A 15,386-nucleotide genomic window follows, 5' to 3' on the forward strand; every position below is an offset into this window, starting at 1 on the left:
ATTATATTATATTATATTATATTATATTATATTATATTATATTATATCATATCATATCATATCATATTATATTATATCATATTATATCATATCATATTATATTATATTATATCATATTATATGGTCTCATATCCAGAAATAATAGGGACTCACCTCTCTAAGCCCTCACTAAGTTTACTTTTATAGGGGTAATTTGTACTAGAAGAGAAGTGTCTACATGACCATATAACAGTGGTTTTCAACCTGTAAGTCATGACACTTTTGGGGTCAGATATCAGTGATCCTGCATAACAGATATTTACATTATTATTCATAACAGTATCAAAGGGGTCACCACAACATGAGGAACTATATTAAAGGGCTGCAGAATTAGGAAGGTTGAGAATCACTGCCATAAAAGGAGGTACTATGAATGGACACAAAATATTTATTTGTGATTATCAATGGTTAACTTTCAACTCATAGATCTAACATCCAATGTAAGAGCTGGATTTATTTTGACTTTATCTTCCCTCAGCTTTTCCTCCTCTGACTATTATGTTGCTAATCTTTTGTCATCATTTCTTTGGGCCAAAAGAAGAGTAACTCCTTTTGTGTTGCAGTTGATAATAGATATATTTTAGCACTGATAGTCCAAAAATACTAGATCCTAACCATTTTTCAAAGCCTATCAGTAATGGACTTTGCTTCTATAAAGTCCCTGTCTTACTTGGGAGAAGAAGGGGGAATAAAAGAGGTGAAGATACAACTTCAAAATTATAAAGCAGCAAAATTCTATTATATTTTAATTTTGAATTAATATCTAAATACATCACTTCCCCTTTCTCTTTCTTCTCTCCAACCTCTCTTATCCCCCTCTTTACTCCCTCTTAAGTTGATGGTCTCTTTTTCTTTGACTGTATTGTTTTTATATGTGCATAAATATATAAATAAAACCTACTGTCTATTTAGTTGCTTGTGTTCATGTGATTTCTAGGCTAGCCACTTGGTATTGGATTATCAGTTAGGAGGTTTGTCCCTCTGAGAGGCTAATTCTCACTCTTTCAGCAGTCATTATTTGTCTGAAGTGTTGGGTGGTGGGACCCACAATATTCCTCCCTTCCATGTTAGCATGCCGATTGGTATTACTATTGTCCAGGTCTTACTTAGGCCACTATGTTGTTGAGATATTATGGGTATAGCCTCCTTGTTATTTCTAAGAAACACAATCTCAAGGCAGACCTCCTGGTCCTCTAGCCCATACAAGCTTCCCACTCCCTCTTCCACAATGTTCTGGAGTCTTACATCTATGGATTTGTGTTCTATATTTGTATATCTAGTGGGGCTGGGCTTCCCAGGATCAGTTGATCTCTTCATTATAACCAGTTATGGTTTTCTATAATGGTCTCTGTTTGCTTAAAAGAGAAGCTTTTTTGATGGGTAAAGAGAGCTATCCTTCTCTCTGAGTATAAGGGTAATTTTTAATATGCAATTAGAAATGACACTGGCCTAGTAAAGTGGCAGTAGTAGATCAGTGAACCCCCAAACCTGAGTAGTTAACTAGGTTATTAGTACCAAGTATTATTTGCTACTTACTGAGTGACCCTAAAGTCTAGCTAAAGAGCTATTGATTAGAACAAAGACATGAGTGATACCATTGCATATTTATAGATATCTTGGCATTCTGGTCATTGCAGTTTATGTGTAGGAATATTATACGAGTATTGATTGCTTTTATTCCGTGTGAAGGCTAGTCCTCAGGAACGATACTTTCAGGATAGACTCAGCTCTAATCTTCGGAGCCCTGTGTCTAAACTGTGTGGTATTGTCAGCAATAAGAAATTCCCCAGAACCCCTGAAAATCAAGCAAAAGCAACAGCAGCAAGAGCTTCAGATTATCTTTCTTTGTTAGGGTTTCCTTGCTGTGAAGGACAACATGACCAAGGCAACTCTTATAAAGGAAAATATTTACTTGAGGCCAGCTTACAATTTCAGAGAGCTAGTCCATTATCACCATGGCAGGAAGCATGGCAGCATGCAGCCAGGCATGGTGCTGGAGAAGGAGCTGCTGAGAGTTCTGTATCTTGATCTGAAGGCAGAAGGAGACTGTGTCACACTGGGTGTAGCTTGAGCATATATGACCTCAAAGTCTGCCTCCACAGGGACACACTTCCTCTAACAAAGCCACAGGTCCTCCAATAGGTCACACCTCCTAAGAGTGCCACTCCCTATGGCCAAGCATTCAAACACACCAATCTGAGGGCCGTTCCTATCCAAACCACTGCACTCCAGTCAGTACCAGGCACTAGAAACCTTTCAAGTTGTTGGTCAAGGTAGTCCAAGTGGTCTGGTAAGACAAAAATATTTTTTTTAAGCTTCTTAATTCAAATCTGGTTCTTCAGGCATTTTAAGTAATTTTTTTTAACTCTTTATAACTACTTTGCCAGGATTTGTACTTCACATTAAAACTGAAGCAGTAGGATCTTGAGTTTGAGTAGAGCTTGGGCAACTTACAGAAACTCTGTCTCAAAATAAAATAATTTTTTAAAGTTTATGTTATGCTTTATTTATTATTATTACTACTACTACAATTTATTCACTTTATATCCTGGCTGTGGCCCACTCCCCTGTCTCCTACCTTTCCAATCCCACCTTCCCTCCCTCTTCTTCCCCTATTTCCCTCCCCTAGTCTACTGATAGGAGAGGACCTCCTCCCCTTCTATCTGAGCCTAGCCTATCAGGTCTCTTCAGGACTGTCTGCATTGTCTTCCTCTGTGGCCTGGCAAGGCGCCACCCCCATCCCAGGGGTAGGGGATCAGAGAGCCTGCCACTGGGTTCATGCCAGTGACAGCCCTTGCTCCCCTTACTAGAGAACCCACTTGGAGATTAAGTCTATGGGCTATATCTGGGCAGGGGCTCTTGGTCCTCTCCATGCATGGTCCTTGGATGGGGTATTAGTCTTTGCAGGGCCCCCAGGGCCCAGGTTTTTTTTGGGGGGGGCACTCTGTTGGTCTCCTTTTGGAGCTCCTGTCTCTTCCAGGTCTTTCTATCTCCCCCTTTTTTCATAAAATTCCATGCCCTCTGAAAGTTTGGCTATGAGTCTCGGCCTCTGCTACCATACCTCGATCAGTAAAGTCTTTCAGAAGGCCTCTGAGGTAGGCTCCTGCCCTGTTCCCTATCTTCTCCTGTTTCCAATGTCTATCACATTTGCCCTTCTGAATGAGGATTGAGCATCTTCCCTAGGGTCTTTCTTGTTGTTCAGCTTCCTTAGGATTATAGATTTTAGTATGTTTATCCTATATTTTATGTCTAATAACCACTTATGAGTGAGTATATGCCATGTGTGTCTTTCTGCTTCTGGATTACTTCAATCAAGATTATCTTTTCTAGTTTCCACCTTTTGCCTGCAAATTTCATGATTTCCTTGTTTTTAATTGCTGAGTTCTATTCCATTGTGCAAATGTACCACAATTTCTGTATCCACTTCTCCTTTGAGGAACATCTAGTTTGTTTCCAGATTCTGGCTATAATGAATAAAGCTGCTACAAACATGGTTCAGCAAATGTCCTTGTTGTATACTTAAGTATATTTTGGATATATGCCTAGGAGTTCTATAGCTGGATCTTGAGAAAGCACTATTCCTAATTGTCTGAGAAAGTGCCAGATTGATTTCCATAGTGGTTGTACAAGTTTACATTCCCACTAGCAATGGAGGAGGATTCCCCTTTCTCCATATCCTCTCCAGCATGTATTGTCATTTGAATTTTTGATCTTAGTCATTCTGATGGGTGTAAGGTGAAATCTAGGTTTGCATCCCCCTCATGACTGAGGACGTTGAACATTTTTCTTTAAGTGTTTCCCTGCCATTCAATATTCCTCTATTGAGAATTCCCTGTTTAGCTCTGTACCCGATTTTTTAATTGGATTACTTGATTTATTGCTTTTTAACTTCTTGTGTTCTTTATATATTCTGGATATTAGCCCTCTATCAGATAGAGGGTTGGTGAAGATCCTTTCCCAGCCTGCAGGCTGTTGTTTTGTTCTGACAATAGTGTCCTTTGCTTTACAGACTCTTTTCAGTTTCATGAGGTCCCATTTATTGATTGTTGATTGTAGAACCTGTGCTACAGTTGTTCTGCTCAGGAAGTTTTCTCCTGTGCCAATGAGTTTCAGGGTCTTCCCCACTTTTTCTTCTGAGAGGTTTGGTGGTATATTGAGGGCTTTCATAAGATTTCCTGTACTCTACCCAAAGTTTGGCTATTAGTCTCAGCATTTTCTTCGATACCCTCCTGGATAGAGTCTAAAAAAGAGGTTGCTGGGGATACAGTGTATTTATTTAGTGGTAAGAGTGTTTGTCTATCATCAGGTCCTGAGTTTGGTGCCTAGCACTGGAAGAAAAATAAATGTTTTTAAAAATTGAAAGGGAGGATGGGTGTGGTGGCCCAGGCCAGTAATCCCAGTACTTGGGGAGACAGATGCAGGCAGATCTATATGAGTTCAAGGTCACCCTCTCTACAAAGCAAGTCCAGGACAGCCAAGGATACACAAAGAAAGTTGGTCTCAAAACCAAACAACAACAAAAGGGAGATGATGAGATGGCTAATCTTTCTTTTGTTTTGATTTTGTTGTATGTTACAGCTAAAGGAAAAAAATAACTGTAAACAATAATTACATGGATAAACACTGGAACTAAAGTGTCTAAGGGGAATTATCTTGCCTTAATCATGTTATCATTGTCCCAATTTCCAGCAGAGGAAAGCAAAGCATATGGAATATGAAGGAACTTGGTCATGATTATGTATTGAGTATTGACAAAACTAAGATTTAAAACTGGGTTGCTTAGCCCCTTGGGCCAACATCGAGCATGATCAATGGTAACCAAGTAAAGAACCCTAAGCTATAGACAAATAGCAAATTCATGAAAGAGATCGGAGACAAACACTCACAGTGCTGGACAAACAGTGAAGTGCCTTATGGCAGTTTATATATTCTTTCTTGTATGAAAGTTAAAGTTCTCAGAGCAGGTGGGAGCACTGCACAAACACAGTTTGGACCTAGGACCCTAGACATTTTTTTTCAGGACCTTGAACTGAAATAGCATCAACTTAGATTTCAACTAGCTTTGGAACTCCCAGTAAAAAAAAAAAAATAATATCATAAAGACATGTGTTTGTAAAGAATTCTGGTTTATCACAGTTCTGTGGCTATTGAATAACCCCTAAGTCATTAACATTTGGATACTGGCTAGCAATTCAACAAGTAGAAGATAAAGGATGTGAACTCAACCTATTACAGTTGCTCAAACTCTTGATGAGTTTTAGACAAGACAATCCTTATCAAATCTTACTAATTTAACATTTTCTGCTTTAAAGGAGATTCCAGATGATAGTGTAACTAATTTTGACAATTTTTCACATTCTTTAAAAGCAGTTTCCATGTCTAGTTGATTCTTGATACATAGTAAGGACTCTAATATTTGTTGAATGAATAATTGGAAGTTGAAACATATCAACCATCATGCTATAGGTAATTTAGTACACAACAGATATCAGCATTTCTTTTTTAAATGAATCCTCTTACATCTCATAATGACTGTATCAGCTAATAGAGTTCTTAGAGATGAACCAGTACTCACTTGAAAAGGTGAAATCATGAGTCAATGTGTGTGTCCATATGGGTGTTCAACTCTGGATAATCATCTCCTGAAATGTGTTCTGGATCCACTGAGCAAGAACAGCCCTTTGAGAGTATACCTACCCACTCTTACTCTTTTTTACGTCAGTGCAGCCATAGTTAAGATTTTGGGCTCTAAAATTTTTTTAAGACTAACTCAACAGATAATATTTGCTCTGAAAATCTCATTAAAATAAATAATTATTTTACTTTTTAATGATTTGAAGAAGCACACAAGGATAGGAAAATATAACAACAAAAACCTCCTAGCAACAAAGGTAGAAGAAGGGGGGGTTGACAAATGATAAGTGATGGGGAGTGCCATTAAACAAAGGAAAGAAAGCACAGAGAGCATAAGAACCCTAGACAAAAGGCTCCTTGGGGATTAGTTTAGGTAAGGCTAAAAGTAAAATGATTGAAGCAACAAGATCCCAGATCCATTCTTTTCTACCTCTAGCAATCCATAAATCTAGAGAATTGCTGCTCTCCTGCCCTACAAGTCTGAAGAGTTATTCTCTTAAAAGAGTAGATCAGGGGGGTTCTTGATTGAAACTTATTCCAGCTAAGGATGGGAAGCATGCAAACAAGATGATATATACTGAAAATGTATACTAAATGTTTATATTTTTAGCTAATGCAATTGCTAAAGTGTGTTATGGCTATTCTTGGTTATCTACTTGACTACATATGAAATTAGCTAAAACCCAAAAAATGAAGGTTCACCATTGAGGGATTTTTGCTTAATTTTCAATAGAAAGATCCACTTCTATTCAAGATCTTTGAGTTAGGAAGACATGCCTTTAATCCAGATCTTTTGATCTAGGAAAGATTTGCCTTTAGTCTGGATCTTGAGGGAGAAAGACACAGCTTTAATCTAGACCATTTGAACTGGGAAAACCCACCTCCAACCTGGGTCATACCTTAGGCTGAAAACCTATGTAAGGACATGGAAGAAAGAAGGTTTTGCTTTTTGCCCTCTTTCTCTTGCCTTGCTACTAAGTCCATTCTTTCACTGGCATTAGAGTCTACTTCTTCAGGATTCTATCATCTACTGAAGACAAGATATGATATCCAGCCTTGTGGATTAAAGCAACTATTTTATTCTTGGGCTTTCCATTCACAGCCAGCCATTGTTGGATTAGCTGGACCATAGCCTATATGTCATTCTAATAAATTCCATATATGTATATATTTATGTATTAATATATGTTTTATATATTCATTCTATATAATATCTATTACTTATTCATTCAATATAACATATTGTATATAATATATCATATACAATATAATATCTTTTATTCTATATAATATATTCCTTCTGTATAATTTATATAAAATATATTTATATTATATAATGAATATATATAAATTATATGTTTACTCATTCTACAAGATCTGTTACTCTAGAGAACCCCAACAAATACACAAAGCATTGGTCACTAGATAGGATGACCTGCCTAATGTTAATTCAGTGCATTTTATATCCAAAGTATATAATAAAAAAAATAATACCAAGAAGAAGGGAGAAGAAATAAGTGAAGAAGTAATTTAAGAAGGTTTTAGGGACATGCATTTTTAAATTTATGTCTTTATTTGTATGATGTGTGTGGCTGCTGGTGGTGGTGTTTGCACTACATCTCTGCATGTGTTCATGTGCCTGTGAAGGTCAGAAGAGGACACAAATCCCTGGGGGCTGTAGTTGTAGGGAGTTGTGAGCCACCTAAAATAGGTACTGGAACCCTAAGTCAGGTCCTCTATAAGTGTCACAATCATTCTTAATTGCTGAGCCATCCTCCAGCCCAGGGCCGTGTATTCTCAGATTGAGTATACTGCTGATTATTCAGCACAAAGGATGAAAATAGAACCACAATTTAAAATGTTATTGTGAAATTTAAGAACTTTGGCAGTGAAGAGAGATATTAAACATAGCTCAGTACTAGAGGATGACAATTCAAAAACTGCATTTTTTTAATGGCAATGCTGGTATCCAAACAGAGCCATGTATTTAAGAAGAAAAATTAACTGTCTACATAGAATTTTATATACAGAGTATTAATTTAATTTTGAGGAAAGTTACACAAATGAAAGAGAAAATTTCACACACACATGTACATTCTCACAAAGCATGGTAATTAGTGATTGTAGATAAGTAGGAAAGTTAATGATCAGACAAGTTTGAAATTATTGCCTCTGAGAAGTGTGAAATGGTCAAAGGCTTGGTACAGGGTAACTATTATGTTTAATTCTATTTTAAATAAAAATCCATATGCATATTTTTCTCTTGAAATTATGTGCATATACATCATTGACAAAAATAGAAATGCTGAAAGAACTGAAAAAAAATTCAACCCACAACAAAACTCTAGCAAATAATAATACAATAGACTACATTTAAGAGCAACTAACACATTCAGGGGTGGTTTTGTAAGATGTTTCCTGATTCAAGGAGTAAAGGTAATTACTACAAGAATTCTTGACTCCATGAGATGCTAAACCTTAGAGCTGCAATAGAAAGGGCAGACCTGCTCCTGTTTCATCAGGTTTGAAGGTAAGTTTGAAACAGAGGAAAGAGGGATACACTCACATTAAGTTTAATAGGCCTAACTTGAAATATTTTAAGTATTAGTAATCTTCTTTAAACCACTAGGTGAGTGGACGCTAGAACAGGAGTCAGATAAATGTCTCTCTGTGAAAAAATAAAGGCTCATTCTGTAATGCCAACTTCTGGTTTTTGGCCGTATCTGATTTCAAGAAACATCTTAATAGTGGCCATTACTTTAAAACTGTGCACACAGTGGCATTGAGCGAGAGTTCTTTTTCCTAGCCGCTAGCCCTTCCCAGCATCTTTATTTTTCTCACATTTTGAAAGTAATGTACAAAACAAATTCCCAGAGGGAATGAGCTGATGTTTTATTCATTAAAATTTGTTATTAACTTCATATTGGATGTCTTTCAATGTGCATTAGAAATACTGTGATACAACTATTTTTTTTCTAAAATTACAGATCAAAAATAAGTTCAACCTGCCTCTGTTCTTTTCCTACCTCATAATGCTAATTCAAGAGGCAAAAGATAGGACAAGGAAGAAATTTTCATTGTCAGTGACAAACACAATGGCTCCACTGTGGAAGGAAAAGGAGAGGAGGAATAGTTTAAGAATTCTTCTGCCAAGAATGAATATCCACACAGATGGGCAGCCATGTATAAAGGTTCAGATTTTTATTTTTTCAGGAAAACTCAAGTGTAAAAGACATTCCGAGAATCCTCCCAGCCCTCTCCTAGAGGCTCATTACAGGCTGCATGAATTACATAAATCATCCCAACTATGCAACTTCCTTGATCCGAAAGGCTAGGTTAGCCATCAGAAGCCAGACTTATTTCAAGAGGAAAAAGCATTCGAGGATAACAAGGTTAGGGTTGGTAGGTCTTTTATGTATCATCTGATTCTAAGGGTTAATTCTCTTATAACAAGATCATTTGAATGCGCTTTCATTAAATATGACAGTACATTTTTATTTTGTTAATTTGCTGTACATTCCTTCTCTAGGGGGATGGACTGTAGTGTAGGTTGCTTTTTAACTCCCCATATGAAACACCTATCTGGGAAGAGTAGCAAGAGCCTCTCCGCTGGGAACAAATATGTGAAAATAGATGGTAAAACCTATTGTACTTCTAAGTGGGGTTTCAAAGAAAACTATCAGACAGACTAATTCTTTCAACTCTTCAAAACAATACCAGACAGATCACTAAAAGAAAAGCTCAAAGGAACCCTCACCAGCAGTGGGAACAAGAGATTAAGCAAACAAATCTCTCCAATCTCTGCTTCTGATAATTCCATAATCGTTGTATGAAGCTGTTTGTAATTAGGCTCAATTATGGGATTAGTTTGAATCATATTATGAAGCATTGACTTACAGAACTACTGAAGCTGTGGTGCTGAGCACAGTAAATGAACCACAATCAGGAGTAACAAAATTGCAGCAAGGAACAGAGCAGGAATATTGAGCTATTTATAACAAATTTATGTCCAAACTTCTTCTTATTCCCAGTTAATAAACGCACTGCAGATTAGAGCAGAAGGTATTGGGAAGTGCTGATCCACTTGTCAAGGAGAGAGACAGATGTGCTAGTTGTTTGATTTCAGGGGGTGATCAGCTTCAGATTTCTGAAAGGCAGACGGACTGAAGTGGCAATGGCTATACAAAGTAGAACGCGTTCCACTTCCTCTAATTCGGTATAAAAATTCTTATAATCCTGCTCTGAGGAGCGTCACAAATTGGCACACATGATGATGTGCTGGGAGGCATAATAAATTCTGCATAATTAGGGAGGCTAATCAGATGAATTTCAAAACCATGGTGAGTTGCTTAGGGTATGCCAGTAAAAGTCCATGTTTGGAAAGCTGGCAGACATGTTTATACTTTAATCTCAACCCGGAAGAGGCTACCCTGATCATGGTTCTGTGGTGACTGTGTGCCAGGCTCTGGGATAAGTAACTTACACCTCAAAATATATGATTATTAACCATATTTTGGACATGTGAAGACTGACAAAATAAACCTGGCCAATCTGGGGCTTCCATCTTGCACTTATTTCATTATAAAGGAAAGTGTGCATTAATTTGTCTGCAATTTAAAACATTTTTATATTTGTGGAGAATTGCATTAACAGTTCTAATTCCTTATCATTTTTTAACAACACTCTTTGACAATAGCTTTGCCGTTAGCACCACCATAAATATAGCGTCCATGTCCTTGCCCTTGACTTTGAATTTGGCCATGTGACTTAATGTATCTGATGAAGTGTTGGTAGACAGAACGTGAGCAAGGCCCCAAACTAGTCACATGCCCAGGATCAGTGCCTTCCATCCCTGTTACTGTTGCACTTCCTCAGCTGTATCCAAGAGGAAGAGAAGGGACCTGTTGATTTCAGCTGAGTCCTCAGGCAAAACCAGACCATATTGGACAAGCTCTGTCTGCTTTGGGTATGAGAAAGCCCAGTGATGTCAGCAGTGCCTCCCACCTGATCCTGGTTGACAACAGAGAGGTGAGTGAATTTATATACTTATTTTTCAGCATAACACTGAGATGTTTGTGTTTGATGTATAGCACTATCTTAATAAAACAGTATCTGTGTGTGTACATATACCTACATTTTTTGAGACACGATCTCTCATTAGCCTGGAGCTTGCCAAAAAGGGTAGGTCAGCTGGCTAGTGAGTGCCAAATATCCTTTTGATTCGACATTTCTGGTGCTGGAATTATAAAACCAGTTGTTGTTGTTTTTTTAATCAAAACACTAAAAAATGTCAGTTCAAGTTCGAATTCGGGTTATCATGTATTGATTAAACTATCTTCTTGGCCCCAAAATAAAGTAATGTTTAAACAGACACATGGTTTGAATTCAATAAAAGATTTTCTTGACTTTCCATAACAAGTCATTGGAAGTAAAGGGATTTTGTATTTTTGGAGAATGATTGCCACCACACTGGAAGATGTATGTCTTTCCGCATCATTTAGGGATTTTTGGTAGAAAAATATGACTAAGAAGAAAGATTTGAATGAAGGAGTTAATTGTGGATAATTCCCAAGTATCTGAATAGTGAAGTTGCAAGCAAGGAACAAAGTGGAAATATTGATCTATTGACAAATGTGTTTCAATAGAAATAAAGAATACATAAGCTAACTGAGTTTGGTGGTGCCCATTTTATGAATGCCTCAAGATTCTTTTCATTAATTTTTATTCCAGCATAAGGAAAAGAAACACAAGAAAACAGCGCAATATAAAATGAGATTGTTGCTCGTGGCAGCAGGTGGTTGATGATAAATGCGAAGCTTGGAGATAACATTTACAGCTGCATGGAGAGACAAGACTGAGAACAGGGTGAAGCTCAAAGCTTGATGTCAGCTTGATGGCTCTAGCACTTGCTGAATGGTCAGCAGTTTAGCAGGTGCATACCTCTATGCTCCTGTGAACCCCCATCAACTGTTCACACTTGCTGTTCTGTTTCGCTGACATCCTAACAGCTAGCTCTAGTCCTCCCCTTGATAATGATACAATTTTCTAGAATATATGCTTGAACACAATGGACTTCCATGCCTTCTCTTTCCCAAGTTTAGTATATGTTTGACGCTTCATGATCATTTTTCAGATATACCCGTGGAGAGGGAGAAAACAGAAGAACATTGTTTTTCTAGCAAGAAATCCAGATGGGAACAATTGCCCCTGACTCTTCAAAGCTATGTCTCCTTTAAACTAAAGCCCTAACTAAACCAAACCCCTTGACTTGACATTTGTTCTACCTCTTTACTAAGGCTTAGGTGACAATACTTACAAATGCCCCTCCACCCTGCCACCACCACCACACACCTGTTATATATCAACCTTCCCAAGTAGAGTTATCAAAGGCACAGGGAGGTCATTAAAGGCCTGAGAAAGCAAATGTGGGAGTGAATCTTTGCCCTGAGGGAAATCATTCATTTGAAGGTGGTCATAGAAAATAATCCCAGCTGAAGAAGAAGAAAACCTGCTGGTGCGAGGTTTATCTTCCACATTGAGGGAAGGTGGATCAATAGGAGTGCCATCAGTGACAGCTGTTAATTAATGGAAGAGAAATTCGATATGGCAGCCACTGTTCCTAAAATCATGTTTTGTATAGGGCAGATACTGACTTGCAGCAACAAGCTGTATTTGCATAACTCAACAAAAAAAATTTATTTCTGACAAAGGAAAGGGAACAGATCTTAGGCAGCAAGCACCGGTGGTGTGTTACAACTTTTCTCTCCTTTGCTCATTTGTAAGCTGCCACTCTGTATAATAAATTTACCAAACAGTTCAGGCATTTCACTTTCTGGAAAGTTGGATGTCATATGTCATTACTAACATCCATCAAAGATGGATTAAATTGGGAGATTGGGCTGGTGGAGGCATGTCTGTTCTCAGCCTAATGATTTGTTTATTTAACTGTTCTTGTTAGAGACAGCCCATCATAAAGGAGAGGCCGGTTTTAAAAATTGATATTGAGAAGAAAAAGAGTAAATACAAAAACAGTTTCTCAGGCATCTCAGTTTGGCTCTCCATGAACACTGTGTTGCAACACTAACCATAATAAAGACAACAGTCCCTAATTAAATCAACAGGATGCACACTCATAAAAAGACTAGCTTAATAGACTCAATCTATTAATTTTCTGACTGTTAGATTTAAAAGGACAGCAATAAAATTAGCCTTCTTGTCTTCCACTAGACATCTTTCCATTATGCAGAGCTGGATCTAGAGAGTAGCCAGGCACGTGGTCAATACTTGATATATATATACTTCCTGAATATCAACAGAGTTGTAAACATGCCAAGAAACCCCACATATGTTCACAGGATGATTAACTGCCAGTTTTTATAAGGCCTTTAGAAGCAAAGAAGCCTCCAGGAATTAATATTTCTTTTTGCTTTTCTGTAACACCTTGGTTAAAATGGTTTCTCTAAGTGATAGCAAAGTTCTTGGTCCCTCCGTATTTGAAGTGGTCAGGCCCACTTCAGTCTTGACCCTTGTCCCACTCTCATTTTTCCATTAGGCCATGTGTAAGCCATGCACTCTCCCTTTAAGCTGTGTTCTAACCCAGTGCCTGTGTTTAAGTTGGAATGTGTCCTGACCTTTTCCACTTCCGCCATTCACATTAGAAGACTTGCAGAAGAAAGAGTGTAAGTGACCAGTGTCTTTTTTACAGACACAAACCACAGTAGTCACTCAGTTGATCATGTAGAATTCCATTCTCATGGGACTGTCAGAGTTTTCATTTTCAAGAGGAAACTGAGTTAAAGATGACATGATAACTTGTTCCAAACCTTAATGGGGAAATTGGTAGGGTTGGGAGTAGTATCAAAGGCTTTTTTATGCCAGTACCATGCAGTTTTTATTACTATTGCTCTGCAGTACAACTTGAGATCAGGGATGGAGATACCTCCAGACCATCTGTTGTTGTACAGGATTGTTTTAGCAATTCTGGGTTTTGTGTTTTTCCACATGAAATTGAGAATTGTTCTTTCAAGGTCTGTAAAGAAATGTGTTGGTATTTTGATGGGAACTGCATTGAATCTGTAGATTGCTTTCGACAGGATGGCCATTTTCGCTATGTTAATCCTACTGATCCATGAGCATGGGAGATCTTTCTGTCTTCTGATGTCTTCTTCAATTTCTCTCTTCAGAGACTTGTAGTTTTTCACTTGTTTGGTTAGAGTCACACCAAGGTACTTTATGTTATTAGTGGCTATTGTGAAGGGTGTAGTTTCCCTAATTTCTTTCCCAGCCCTTTTGTCTTTCATACACAGGAGGGCTACTGGTTTTTTTGTTGTTGTTGTTTGTTTGTTTTTTACTTAATTTTGTATCCAGCCACTTTGCTGAAGGTGTTAATCAGCTGTTGGAGTTCCCTGGTAGAATTTTTGGGGTCACTCATGTATACTATCATATTATCTGCAAATAGTGATACTTTGACTTCTTCCTTCCAAATTGTATTCCCTTGATCTCCTGTAGTTGTCTTATTGCTCTAGCTAGGACTTCAAATACTATGTTGAAGAGATATGGAGAGAGTGGGCAGCCTTGCCTTATCTCTGATCTCAGTGGGATTGATTAAAGTTTCTCTCCGTTTAGTTTGAGATTGGCTATAGGCTTGCTGTATATTGTCTTTACTATGTTTAGGTATGTGCCTTATATCCCTGATCTCTCCAAGACTATAAACATGAATGGGTGTTGGATTTTGTCAAATGCTTTTCAGCATCTAGGGAAATGATCACGTGATTTTTCTCCTTCAGTTTGTTTATATGATGGATTACATTGATGGATTTCTGTGTATTGAACAACCCCTGCATGGTTGGGATAAAGCAAAAAGATTTATTTAAAAATTATTCCACAAAATAGAAACAGAAGGAACATAACCAGACTCATTCTATGGAGCCACAGTCACCTTGATACCTAAACCACACAAAGACCCAACCAAAATAGAGAACCTACAAAAATCTAAACACCTAAAGAAGGTGAGCTAGAAGGAGGACTCTAGGTAAAATGCAATTTATAGGTGGGTAAGATGATCAGTCCTCACTCAGAATGGCAAATGGGACAGACATTGGAAGAAGGAGAAAACAGGAAACAGGACAGGAGCCTACACAAAGGACTTCTAAAAGACTCTAACCAGCATTGTATAAAAGCAGATAATGAGACTCACAAACTTTGGGCAGAGTGCAGGGAATCTTAGGAAAGAAGGGGGAGATAGTAAGTCCCGGAGGGGATAGGAGCTCCACAAGGAGAGCAGCAGAACCAAAATATCTGGGCACAGAGGGCTTTTCTGAGACTGATATTCCAACTGAGGACCATGCATGGATGTTACCTAGAACCCCTGCACAGTTGTCACCCATGTCAGCTCAGTGTCCAAGTGGGTTTCCCTAGTAAGGGGAACAGGGACTGTCTCTGACATGAACTCAGTGGCTAGCTCTTTGACTGCCTCCCCTGGATGGGGAAGCAGCCTTGCCAAGCCACAGAGGAGGACAATGCAGCCACTCCTGATGTGACCTGAGAAGTTAGGGTCAGATGGAAGGGGAAGAGGACCTCTCCTATTCGTGGACTTGGAGAGGGGCATAGAAGATGAGGGAGGAAGGGTGCGATAGGAAGGGGAGGAGGAAGGGAGCTACAGCTGGGATACAAAGCGAATAAACTATAATTAATATAAAAAAATAAAAATCATA

Source organism: Psammomys obesus, unplaced genomic scaffold (genome assembly GCF_907164565.1).
Source record: "Psammomys obesus unplaced genomic scaffold, mPsaObe1.curated_primary_1811, whole genome shotgun sequence".
Classification (NCBI taxonomy): domain Eukaryota; kingdom Metazoa; phylum Chordata; class Mammalia; order Rodentia; family Muridae; genus Psammomys; species Psammomys obesus.